The 14,085-nt window shown below is 41.9% G+C and overlaps 1 protein-coding gene across 6 annotated transcripts in view; it reads left to right on the forward strand.

Annotated features, from left to right (window-relative positions):
- EFNA5 (ephrin A5) overlaps window positions 1-14,085 on the forward strand; it is a 280,181-nt gene that overhangs the window by 50,056 nt on the left and 216,040 nt on the right. The gene's annotated exons all lie outside the window — the stretch shown is intronic.

The raw sequence follows: 14,085 nt of genomic DNA on the forward strand, positions 1-14,085 counted from the left end.
TTAAAATTGGGGCGAGATGCATTGGAAACATCACATTCCTCTTCAAAGAAATGAATTTTTAAAATCCGGTAAGACTTTACCAAAAACTCCTTCTTTGTCATCTTTGGGTGGCTGGAGAAAGAATTAGCACATCCTTAGGACAATGAAGAATTTCTCTGCCTTTGTAAAATATTGTGTTGACAAAATAGTGAAGTGCTTTTTTTTTTTTTTTTTTTTTTTTTTTGGTAAGTGACTGCCCTCCCTTCAGCAAATGTTTTTCCAAGTAATAAGGCAAAATTACAAACGATAAATTATTGTAGTGGTGGCTGTTCACCAGCCTGCCCACCCATTCATGCTGTACAGTACTTCATGGAAAGTTATGTTTAATGTCACTTAATGAGTCCTTAGAACTGGTGTGCTCTCAGACACTTTGATGGGCTGTTAAATTTACAAATGTTCTAGGGCTATAAATTATCATTAAACGTTAGGAGAGAAAGAGGCAAGTTTTTCTATGCATTTCACATGATTTATTTATACCTCTAAGCCAGGAAGCTGAAAGTAGGTGAGGATTCAGTGCTTCTGCTCCCATTTGGGAATTTAATCTGAACTTGGTAGCGTTCTGGATCCAAATCAGAGAGACGTTTACGTGAAAGCAAATAAATGTAAACCTTTACTAAGTAGCTTTACATAATGGCTCAAGTTAGGTTCACTGTTGAGCAAATCATAGGACCCAAGAAGTAAGGTTAGCTACTGGTTATTCCGAGGAAACTCATGTTAAATATTACCAGGATCCTTCTTCTCTTCCACCTCCGTCCTCTCCCATCATCTCCCTACTCATTAGCCCCTTCATGGGCAGCCCTACGTGAAGTGAAAGTGAGTAAAACACATCTGGAGAGGCACTACTATGCCGTGGTTAGGAGAAACCCAGCTGCCTTGGGTTTAGAAAGTTCTGGGCATGAATGCTAGCAGGACGGTGCAGTGGTTAGAGAACTGCCTCCATCGAATCAGTTCCAGGCTTGCCTGCTGATCTCTGGGATTCTTAGGTCAGTTACTCAAACTCCATACACCTGTTTCCCAGGAAGGAAAAATAAAATGATAATATTGAGTGTTGTGGTGGGGATTGAATTAGAGAAGGAACGTGAAATGCTTTGCTTAGCGCTGTGCAGTCCTTAGGGTTCACGGCGGCTGCTACGGCTCCAGCCAGCAGGTTCCTTTGTGGGCACCGGGATGGGAAAAACCATGAGGAGCAGCGTGTCTTCTGACTCTAAAAAGTCCCACATGCATACCTCTGCTGTGTCACATGGGTCATTACTTAGTCATTTATCTGCCTATAAGATGAAGTGTTTTGTTTGTTCATTCTCAGGCAGCCGAGCCATTCAGTTAAAAATTGAGGGAGACCGGGATTCATTAGAAATTCTGGAAACAATATCAAATCAAGGGAAAGTCAAGTATAAAAGGAGGTTATTATCTCCTGTGTCAGTTCCTCTGTCTCCAACACCAGACTCTCTTCACTAGAAAACCAGCTCATCTAAAAATCAAACTCATATTAACTTGTTTTTTTCTCTTACATTAAGATCAACTCAGATCTCCCAAAATAGTACCTGCGACTGTCTCGTCTCCTTCGTCTTTCTTAATCCCCAATTTAATAATGATGACGATAGTTACAGTGTTTTTAGTTTAATCCTCTCTTAACTCTCATAACAAACCAGTGAATTACTTGACGGATAAGAAAACAACATGGGAAGCAACCTCCCTCGTGGCCAGGCAGGGGCGCAGCTGGCGGGTGTATTTGGTCCAAACACGTTCTCTAAACCTCTGTGTTCCTTGCTTTTCTACACATAATTGGTTTTTAAATTTTGTTGACTTCACCTTAGCCAGGCCACGTTGTCGTAGTTGGGTTCTTTAGGTTGGGAAGACTAAAGTAGTAGTAAGTTTGGGCACCCGTGTTGCCTTTGACCTTGAGTCAGGCGCTCGTCCCTAGTGTGATGGATGAGTGACCTCCCCTGGACAGGGCGCAGCCCAACCAGCCCTGCTTCCAGGGACATGGACTCTTGGGAGTGATCCAGGGCTGGAAGCAAAAGCTAGCTGAGCATGGAACGTCACTTGAGGTAGATTCTTAATGTCCCTTTGTCTTTACTCCTGCCTCCTGAGACATTTCTGCTAGATTTTTCTAAAGTGATCTTTGGCTAACTTGTCAAGTTATCAAGTTGCTAACTTGTCTGCTTATCTTTCAAACACGTGCATCTGATCACACCTTTCCTTTTTGTTGCTGTTGCGTGTGTGCGCGCGCGCGGTTAATGGAAGTGAAACTGACATTAGTTTCAGGCGTGCCGTGTGATGATGCAGTATTTTTATATATTGCAGAATAATCACTGAAGTCTGCCTAACATCTATCACCATAAATAGTTTGAAAAATGTCTTTTTCTTGTGATGAGAAATCTACTCCCTTAGGAGTGCGTGGGCTCCTCGGTTAAGTGTCGGACTCTTGGTTTTGGATCAGGTCATGACCTCACGGGTCCTGAGATTCAGCCTCACGTCACGCTCTGCACTCGGGAGCGAGTCTGCTTGAAGATTCTCCCCCTCGACCCTTCCTCCCGTTGGTGCACATGCTCTTTCTCTTTCTCTCTTTTAAATCAATAAATAAATCTAAAAAATCTACCATCTTAGGAACTTCCAAGTATAAAATACTGTGTTATTAACTATAGTCAGCCTGCTGTACATTGTATTGCCAGGACTTATTTATCGTATTACTGAAAGTGCACCTTTTGATCCCTTTTACCCATTTTGCCTGTCCCCAACCCCACCTCTAGCAACTGCCAAGTATCTATGAGCTCTTTTTCTTTTAAGATGCCACATGAGTGAGATCACGTGGTATTTATTGTCTTCTGAATTATTCACGTAGCATCATGCCCTCTAGGTACATCCGTGTTACTTGAAATGGTAAGCTTTCCTTTTTTATGGCTGAATAATATCCCATCGTATGTGTAGACCCATTCATCCATCTGCGGACACGTGGGTTGTTTCCCTACCTTGGCTATTGTAGAAAAATGCTGCGGTGAACATGGGAGATTGCATTTTTCTTTTGCTTAAAAACCTTTGATTGCTCTTAGAGATGACTCTACCTGCTAGCCATATCTTCTCGTATCAGTGTTTACCATTCCCTCCTCCTCACTCTTTTCTAGACATTCCATCTTACTTTCCTTTCTCTTAAAGTTTCGTACTTTTTCACCCCCTTGCAAACATGGTGATCCAAATCTGGAATGTTCTTACCCTTTTCCACGTGATCGGTTCCTGTTTATTCTTCAGATCTCGGGCTGTATTAGTTATTCCTGCCTTCATGCCCCTGAAGTTTTACACACAAAACTATTATTGTACTAATTATTTTATATTCTGATTATGTGCCTTTTTCTTTTTTCTTTTTTTGCCTCTAAGTTAAATAGTAGGGACTTTCTGTGTCTTGTTTTTTCCCCCACTCTGTTTCTTTAATCAAGCATGGTAGTGGGCACATAGTTCATGCTCCATAGATGTTTATTGGAGAATATATATTTTGAAAGAATTAACTCTTGGAACATAGTGGAATTAGAGACTTTTGCAGAGATGTGTTATGTCGCATTATGTTACATTTGCCCGTTTAGTGAAAAATTCCTTTGACTTTGCTCCTTTGAGAAGGAAAAAAGACTGTGAAGCCATGCTGAAAATACAGAACACATAGTAAGTTAAAAAAAAAAAAGTATTTTTTCAGTATATCTTTTAACTAAAAGATACACTTGGGTACCTCTCTCATTTGAGAGACTGTATAGACTTAGGCAATAAAGAACTGATTTTTAACTTTCAGTGTATAACATTCATAAACATGTAGGTGTACGATCAATTGAGAATAAATAACTTGAGAGTATTTGGTAATTTACAGGACCAGTATTGACAGATTGTTGTTGGATTGGTGGTGAAAGGAGATGAAACGTGGCCAGCACAATTAGAAGTGGCCCGAATGGGGATCCTGTTTTTGTTTTTTAGACAATGAGAGACGCGAGTGGTAAAGATTTTGTCAATATTCTTTATCATTGCAGATTTGCGCAACTTCACTCATAAATGAAAATCAGATGCAGGGTGACCACGCTGGAGTTGTTAGATTCCGGAAGGGACGCGCGGGAATGAGGTGCTGGCCTCTCCTGGCGGAGCCACTCCTGGGCCTTTGCGGCCCTCAGAGGAGCAGTCACCCGGGGCCCTCGGGCCGTCCTTCTGGAGATCTATTCACAAATAGGAAATTGGAGGAGTCTGAGTTTTGTAGGCAGAGGTAGAAGCGTGGGCCTTGGCTCCTCCTCAACGGTGCCTTTTGTAGAACCGATTAAGTCGTTTCTTCTTTCACCCACAGTTTGTAGAATGTGACTGTGTAAGTGTGCATCTTGGGGGGGGCGGCAGATGGGGGAAGGATCCTAGAGGAGCCTGATGTCCATCAGAATTCACCTGCTCGTGTGTTAACTTGCTTTTTAAAATTTATTTTTATCTGCCGATGCGGAAGCCAGGGCCACCAGTAGGGAGGCCTGTCAGGTAACACGTTCAGCTCGGTCTCGGTTTCTTCACATCATCGCTCGATGCCATTGGCTCGTTCACTCACTCGACACACGTTTATAAAAGTCCCCAATTGGCACAAGGTGCGTTGGGGACACGAAGGGCAATGCAGCTGGACACCTCTTGAAGGGCGGGTGGGATGGTTGTCGTAGCAGACGTCCTCAGAGGTACCTTAATCCTTGTCGTCTCAGTGGACGTTCTCCTAGTCCTATGTTTCATTAATTAGGCAGTCAGGCATTTTATAACACTTTTTGTCAGAGACTCAAGTGGCGTGTCATACATTTCCTCTTGCTGTGTGTAGTGGTTTTCTCCAAAATAGCAGACAAAAGTGGTTTTTTCCCCCCCTCCTCGCTCTCACTTGGACTGCGAAACTTTGGTGTGCTAAAACTGTCAGGAAGACTGGGCCTATCCTGTCATCGCCAAACCTGACATTTCTGAAGATTATGCCAAATGTATTTTCTGACACATTTCAGTTGATTCAAGCTGAGAGGTACTTCTTATCTTTTGATTTGTCAGTCTGCTGGCCTGAGGAATAGAGCTGCAGTCCCCAGGAATCCTACGACATGCGGAAGCTGAATCACTGTGTTCAAGTGCTGTCAATTAGTGTTTGGAAATGGAGGGAAAACAAAACAAAACCAAAAAAAAAAAAAAAAAAAAAACAGTGCGTGAGAATGTCACAAGTTCATATAATGAATTTTGTTTAAAATGAATTGCACACTCACGCATTTTCTTACCAATATTAAGTAACTGAAATACATCAAGATTTTATTCGAATTAGCCCTGAAAGCTTTAGGTTTTCCTTCTGTGCTTTTTACTTGTTTAAGAGACAGAGGAAAATTTCTGTGACAGGATTAAATATGAAATCCTTGGATTGCATATGTGTTACACACATAAAGATATTGTACCTAAAATGGGCTTGGCACGTAGTAGGAGCTCAGCAGATCTGTTTAACGAGGGAAGGAAGGATTGTGGGTAGTGTGCTGGGGGCGGGGGATATATATTTATATTTTTCTTCTTGAAATGCATGATTTTTAATCTAAATATTTAATATGTTCACTTATTTTAAATGGATGTTTTTCTGTATGGCAGAAAATTAAACTGTATTTTGTTTTCACTTGTATTTGAATTTTGCCAAGCCCCAGCTGAGCACTTCAGCGCTCATCCTGCGTTACGGCATCTCCTACTCCTACCGGAGACTGCAGAGAAGAAGAATGGTACTAATTTTGTCATGGTTTTCAGTTCTTCTTCTTTACTCATAAACAAATGCAAACTCTTTGGGACACACTTGCCTTTATTATGAGTTTTTTTGTTTTTTTTTTCCCTTTCTGTTTTGCTTTCTTTGCCTTTTGGTGAGGTTTAAAGCTGCAGATCACAGCTGGGCAGGTGGTGGTGTTGGAGGTGACTCTCATCTCCCATTAGGAAGTAAACTTCCCTAGAGCAGAAAACCCATTTTACCGATTGTAGCATTTCCCCCAGTTTCTGGTGCAGTGACCAGCATCTGGTTGGTACTGAACAAATGTTAACCTTAACCTCGATGTTTGAAAGAATAGGGGACCATGCTCCAGATCTCTTTCGTGTGTGTGTGTTTGAGAGAGAGAGAGAGAGAGAGAGAGAGAGAGAGAGAGAGAGAGAGATGGACACTTTCTTACGGGTTGAAATGTAATGGTATAGTAGGATAGGCAGTAGTGGTGTCAGCTGAGTTAGGGTTAATTTTCCCTGTGTTGAAGCTGGAGAGACATAGTGTGCAAAAGCCTTTGGATTTGGCTCTTGATGACCCTTTCATTGAAGTACGTTGGTGGTGGGTCTGGGTTTCCTCCACAGGACCACTGGTGTGCCTTCTGCCCTTGGATGTTAAGATCAGGCAAAGGGGTAGACATTGATCCCTTATTTGGCTCCCGGGAGAGAATGAAATTGTTGGGTCTGGTTGTTCTCAGAGTCAGAAGTACCCAAACTCATGCAAATTAACATTTGGGTTTTTAAATTTTATTTATTTTTTACATTTGTTTTTATTTAAGTTTGATTAGGTTTTTAAAATTTAAGTTTTGTTTGTTGAATAAAAAGAATTGGTTCCTAAAAGTTGTCCTAGTGGTATTTTCTAAAACCACAGCTTGGAATGAATATGGTGGATCTTTATGTAAAGAAGCCTTTGTTGGTGCGACTAATTGATCAACATTTCAGTTGCTTCTTAATTAGCAAGATACTTTCTACTAGCAACTGAAATGTGGCTCTTCTCTTTTTTTTTTTTTTTATGTGTGTGTGTGTGTGTGTGTATACACACACACACACACACACACACACAAGCCTTGGAGCTTTTTCACTTCTTTATTTTTATTTTTTTAAGAGAGTGTTTGTGGACTTTATTCATCTCTATCTCCTACATTGCATTAGCTTCCAGTTACCCACATGTGGTTTATTCAGCCTTGGGAATTATCTGCAGAAATTTGTCAAATCCCAGGCTGCTCTCTGCTATCCTCATTTGTATGAATTATGTTAGTGTCATCAGTGTGTGCTGCGGTCTAGCAGCCTAAACCAAGCATAGCTGGGAAGGCAAAAACTCATCCTCTCTATATTATATTCTAAGGCAAAATATTCATCATTTTTGTCAATCTTTTTCCCTTTGGGATCATTCTACCCGTTATTAACACTGTTGACTGTGAATTATGTGTGCTGTGATTAAAGATAAAAACACCACATAATATGAAATCTTATAATTCACCTTAATTCTCCAAACTTTCTTAGTGAAATTAAATCCTTTGATTTGATCAAAGATGCTGTGTGGAAAGGTTGGCTTGAACTTGGGTTACTGATTTCAATATAATGCTTCTTAAGCCCACATATAGTTTCTCTAATTCTCTAACTGCTTACTTAAAATACTTGATCTGGAAGTGGCGAGTAATTTGAAGAATGATTTATAAGTGGAAAACTATTTTTTGTTGTTTTGATTATTAACCATCTTTGGGCTTTAACCATGATGTTTCCTATGCTATGTAAAAAAGATAAGGTGGGTCCAGTTTCTGACCTATTTATTCAGTGAAACATAGCCTGTGGCATAATTGGGGGAGGATAGAAAAGATAGACGGAGACACCCCCCCTTTGTGCTGATTATATCTCCAACAGGCTGAGGTTACTGATCATGGGATAGAAGAGTTTTTAGGCAGATTTTAAGAGAAGTCAGCTTTTAGAGTGCAAGACAATTTGGGGGGTTGATTTTTTTTTTTTCAGTCTGCTCTCTAGAAACCAGAGAGGAAAGGATGCATAATGGGATGCTGTACTTGTGCATTTCGGCAAAGATCTAATCTTTTTGAATTCATTGCTTGTGAGTTATTATTTCTAATCACACGCTTGATTGACTCCAGCTAAATGACTGTCTGACTGCAAAGGCAGGGGTGTTAAATCCAAAACCGTAAGTGCGCATTTTAACTGAAAATAGGGATCATCATGGAATGCCTTCTCAATCAGTAGTGCCTGACACCCCCCCTCCCTGGAATGTATTTTTAAATAGAAGTTCTCTTGCATCCTCATGTAGGAATAGAGCATCACAGAGCATGATTGAGCTCCAAGAGGGAAGATTGAAACCCTGGAGGGGATATCAAAATGGTGAAAACTAAGACTCCAGTGGTGTCACGAGGAGTGTAGTTAATATGCCCGTTTCTCTGACAGGCGGGTCAGGTGCCCCTTCAGACTTGAGATTACCTTGTCATTTTCAAGATTAAAAAACAAAACAAAACAAACAAAAAACAGGGAAGAAAAAGTTAATGGTAATTTTTTTTTTTTTTTAAGAAGCAGGACTTGGCTATTTCTCTCAGTGCTTTTTTTGCATTAAAATCCAGTAGATCCCTGATTTTTCTCTTGGTTCACATAGATGTTTCTCAACATTAAAATAGTGTGGCTCCTCAATAATTTGTTTTTATTCAAAATACAAGATAAAGTAAAATCCCAAGGGGGAGAAAAAGCAGCAATGAAAGCTGAGCTGGCTTCACATAGGGTTTTGTTTTGTTTTGTATCACTTTTTAAAAAAGTTGTTAGGGAGTTTTTGAACATTTAAGTATATTGTTTATAACAGTATAACTTCCCAGTGAGGTTTGTTGATTATATTTCTGGGATTTGTGCCTTTCTTGCTTTAATAGGACACAAATATTCCATAGTTGCCTCTGGATTTTTGAGAGAGATATTTAAGCAATTAGGAGTCTTACGGGAAACTCACGTGAATGTTTCTGCGTGGCTTTCCCGAAAGCTGAAATAATCATTGATCTTTAATAGAGACAAGGTCCTCATCTAGAGTCAGCTGCAGGTACTCAAAGATTGTGTGTGTGCCTTGCCTTCCCAGTAAGGCCGAATTATAAATGAACATGTGATAAATGGTCAGAACACCTTTCTGTCTGAGAAAAAGCCATTGAGGGGCTGAGGTGTTCCACAGATGGCTAGCCTGTTTCATATCAGCTTATTTCAGTGGCCACTTAAAAAATAATTGCAGGTTTTACATTAGATAATTTCTTTGTGACTGAGCGTCTTTAAAGCAATACCTGAGCTTGTGCAACTGCTTCGATGTTAACATGGTCAACATCATGTTAGTGTGTTAAATCTCTGGCATTTTATAGTTTAAAAATAATAACATTTTTATGTTATCTGAACATCACAAAGCTTCCATCTGGAAGACCCTTCCAGCTCTATCTCATGCCGAGGGAGGAGACTGAGGTTGCGGTGAATCCGTTCCAGCAAGAGGCATTATCTGCATAATTAGCGCAGCGACGGTGCTATGGGGGATGTGGATTATGTGTGTAAACTATACAGGGTGTGATAGTTGGGTGTTAATCTTTTTATGAAGGTCATTGGATGGCTAGTAGGAACAGGTGCCAGGACGACTATGAGTTCTCTAAGGATCAAAAGGTTAGATAAACTGCTTTTAGGATTTATGCAGGGTAGTGATTTTCATGTCAGTTTAATTACCCTTATGTTTTACAAGACTGTCAATCAGGGTGCCTTAGAAATCTTAAGGAATTGGAGGCCCTGAAAAAATTTGAGGTCTTTTCTGATTGGCTTTATTTGATAATCATTCTTTTCATGATGACCTTACTTGAAATGAAGAGTTGTGAGGACTACAAGGCCCGCTTTAGTGTCAGAAGAAGATTTAATCAGGACTCTATCATCCAGTGAGAAAAATGCCTTTCATTCTCTTTTCATTTATTTGAAATTGCTTAGTGATTCAGGAATCTCTTATTGGGGTCATTACTTTGATTTTTAACTTAGCAGTGTAACTCTTGAAATACTTTATGTAAATGATTTCATTCAGGGTGCACTATGTTTAAAAAGCTATCAATCAGGTGAAAATTGTTTTTAATTTATTTCACTGTAGAAGCATGATCTGTCAGGAAGAAAGAGAGAACAGAAGTTCATATAGCCAGGGTCATGCTGTGTCATCCAATCACCAATTTATAATGGATTTTCAGTGTTTTCTTCCTTTTTAGGAATCTTGAAACATCTTGAAGATTATGTTTATTTCAATTTGGTGGTAGTAATTACAGTGGCCACATTACAGTTAATAACTTGCATGCCTTTTCTTCAACCCCAAAGGCATGAAAATAAAAGAAACTTACATGATATTAAAAAATACCCTCAGCAATTTTTCCAGGCCCGTTATTTTTATAAAACACTTGAGATTTTATTTTTATTAGTGTGAGACACTTAGAGATGAGTAACTAGCAAATAAACTTAGCGGTATAATTCAAGTTTATATTGCTCGGTTAATAAAATGAACAAAATCACAGCTTTTTCAAAGGTTTACCTTCATCTTTCTTTTTATTTTTTTTATCATAAAAGAAAATGGTTAAAGGTCTAGAGTTTCAGGTCTTGTAGGAAAATTATCTTTAGTTGTTTGTTATGCAATTTATCGCTGTTTGTAGATGATGAAGCAAATTTTTGTGTCTTTTACCAAAGCAGTCGAATCTTTCTGAAATTTTATTTGCACACAATTTGTTTTATTCCCTCTTTTTGCCACTGAGTTTATGTGTCTCGAAAGTTATTTCCTTTTTTTTTTTTTTTTTTATTCATCTAAGAGGATTCTGGGATCTTATTGCAGATTTTACAGTCTGGTAAACAGAAAATGTATTCTCGTAGTGGCTCTCTTCCGTTCTCAGCAGTTCATTAAGTAGGCTTCCCCTGTATTAATAAAGTGACTGACAGCAATATCACAACCAGGGCCTTTATGTTGGGGAGCTGCTCACAGCTTTGTTCCAGATCCTCCCTGTGTATTGCAGGGAGTCCTTCTCTTTGCACCGATCTCCTGATTAAACAAAGAGCAGGCTCTCCTTGATGACTTTTTAATACCGAATCTGTGTTATTAGAATTACCACAGCTACCAAGTAGGTTTGAGGTCCAATCAAGGTAAATCTTTTGGGTGAGCTTTTATTTTTTTTAAATGATGCTTCAAAGTCTCTTCTGAAAAGAGAATTTTCACTTTCTCAGCCAACTTTTTTTTTGCTGACCTGGGCTATTGATGAATGCAGGTTCTGATAACATGCAGGTTTTCCTGGTTTTGAGAGACCGGCATGGCATTTATATAGTAACATGGCCTTATTAGACGTTCTTCAATGAGTCCTGTATTTTCCTGATTTTACAATTTCATTAAGCTATTATAATACAGTTCAGTATACAGGGCATGGAAGTTACAGGTAAACAGATTTCGTGTTTACCAGTAAAAGTTACTTCCCAAGAAACGTCGTGATGAAGAGAAATGCAGTTCTAGGCTAATAACCTGAGATAATTTTCATGCAAGTGCTTGTATATAACATATACCATAGCAAAGAAGAGTTTGAAGCTCCCTACCAGGATGATGATATTAATGTCAATTTTATGTTAAAATTCTTTGTTAATGTCTGAGGAAAGTAGATATATTTGAAGGATACCTGTTAATCATCCCTAACTCCCCACTTCCTATCCTGGTTAGTGCAGTTACCGTGTCCGAATTGTGGCATGGCTGATACGGAAGCAAGGTAACCATTCAGTGTCTTTAAGTGAAATTTAGTGGAGAAGATGATTTGAAATAACCACACCTTCCATGTTCATTTACTCCTTGGTTGCTGCTAACGTGCTTTTTGTTACTAATCAGGTCAAAGATGTAGATTGAGGCTGCATTGGACAAGCTAGTTAAATTCCTTTCCAAGGCTAAAAATGCCCGTCCTAGCCCTGGTCTGCTCGCTCGCCAATATTTATCTTTGGCACCCGTTGAAAGATCAGTGGGACTACAGCAGCACAATCCCATACCCTTCTTTAAAAAAAGAAAAAAAGAAAAAAAAGTTGTAAGCTCATGTACAGTGAGCTGTTGTATTTACATATCTGCAGTCAGAACCTGGGATCCTTAAAACCACCCAAGCAGCCAGAGAAAGAACCTTCTGGACGTGTTTGTCCACAAAACAGAATACAGAGAAAACCTAAGAAAAAGAAAAAGAAAACTTAATATATAATTACATACACAATTTGAGTGCTCGTTGATGTGACCTCAACCTTCCTACATTGAGGGCGGCCAGGCTTAAGTCACAGCCTGGCCAGGTTGGCCTTCTATGGGATTTTTGCAGACGGGGGTTTCTGCGGCTAAGGCTCGATTCTGCGTGGCCGGTGCAGCCTGTGGTTCAGCGCGGGCTGAGCCGTCGCCCGGCGTTCCACGTGGCCTTACGGCCGGAATCGAACACTGTCAAGCCCCCTCTTCTTTGCGCTACGGCTTTGTGGCGTCCCCTTCCGCTGTGGCACCTCCAGCGCGGTGGCTGTGTCACCAGTGGCGCCCGCGGCCCAGTGGGGTGATAGAGCTGTGTTGCCAGCAGACGTCTTCCCGGCAGCTCACGCTGGGCCTCGAAGCTGTCATTGCCCCACTTTCATGTTGCTACGAGGATGGAAATGAGTTGCGACAGGATATCATTGGGAATCGGCGCGGAGCTAAGTGCCCAGGTCTCCTGATTCTCCATTGAGTCATCACGAGTGTCTCTGAGCAGCGCCGGCGGTATTCTTGGCACGCGAGGCTCAGCGGGAATAACACTGAAATAGCAAAGATCGAAACCTGCGTTGCTGGAAAATTCTCCGCTTGCCGTATGACCTTTTTTTGGTCTTGTACCTTTGAATGTGTGCCTATGTCGCCACTACGGAAGGATCAGGGCTCCCATAAAAAAAACAAAGTGTCGGGGAGAAAGATGTGAATAAAATGAGCAGTTGGTGACACCACAATGGTGTGTCCCCCCCCCACCCCCCACGTTCATGGACTTTGTATCAGCAACGGGGGACTTGGAGGCCATAAGCCTTGAAACAGAATCAAAGGATAATTCCAGTTTTCTCAACAGCAGAATTGAAGGCAGGCTTTGAAGGAGAGACTGTGTGTGGGTGCTGACGATGCAACGGTGGCGGGGCAGTTCTGGGGAAGTGGGGTGGCCCCAGATGGGCTGCGCCTGTGAGGACGAAGACCGCAGTCTGTCTGCAGGTGACGCAAGTGCCCCGCCCGCCCTCCCTCTGCGCGGGTGGCCCGGCCTGTGTGTGACCCGGGTCACCGGATGGTGTGGCCGAGGCCTGGTGCTCCTCGGGCTCCTGGGGGTGCCTGGCGGGCCGGGGAGCCCGCCTGCTCGGCGCTTCTCCGTCTTGCTCCCCTCATCCGCCTGCAAACCTCCGATAGTGTGACGATGCTAATAAAAATGGAAAACTCGGAGTCCTTTATAGACGCATAAAGAAGTATAATTTCCCTGTGACCTGAATGGCCCTCCCGGTCGCGGCCCCCGCCCTGTGAGAGAAGGCAGCTCGGCTCCACTGCTTTGTGTTTCTTTGAACATCTAGCTATCTGGCTATTTTAAGGACAGAAATAATAGAAGAGAATTTAACTCAGGGCTCTACTTTGAAGGGCAGGTGGGATTCCCGCCTCCCCCCCACCCCCCCATTGAGCATGTGCCATCTAGCCCAGCCTCTTCAATGAGAGGTGATCTTGATGAATAAAATTAAACAATACAGTTTTTCACTTATTCAGACTCCTCCACCTTTTGGTTTTGTCCCTTTGAGAATCGTAAATTGGATTTGTTATCGCGACCTTTCTGGGGGCGCCGCTCCGTCCTGCTGCTGCTGGGCCGAGCGGCGCTGGGGTGGGAGGCGGAGGGCTGTTGGCTCGGGCCTGGGGCTTGGGGAAGCAGGTGAATCTGAGGACGAGTCGTGCTAACAGCGATCTGTTCACTCCACCCAGCGCTGCCAGTGGGCTGGGGGACCCGGGCTCTGCGCTCCACGGGGGCTCCAGGGTGACTTGGCCTCCTCCGCTTCGCAGGCATCAGCCTCCGGGCCGCTTGCTGCCTTGTGAGCCGCCTCCTGCGCAGGAATTCATTTGCTCGTTGTGACGTGGATCTACCCCTCCTGCCACTAACGTTTATAACCAGGGGAGAAGGATCAAAGGGGGCCAACCCCCGGGAAAACGGGAGGAGGGCGGCCTGGGCTGGCATGGCAGACGGATAGTTTTAATGACTAGTTTTATAGGTAATTTTACTAATGACAGATTTCGGTGGTTGCTGAAACGAATGGGAA

The sequence above is a fragment of the Canis lupus genome, chromosome 2 (assembly GCF_048164855.1).
Source record: "Canis lupus baileyi chromosome 2, mCanLup2.hap1, whole genome shotgun sequence".
In the NCBI taxonomy this organism is placed as follows: Eukaryota; Metazoa; Chordata; class Mammalia; order Carnivora; family Canidae; genus Canis; species Canis lupus.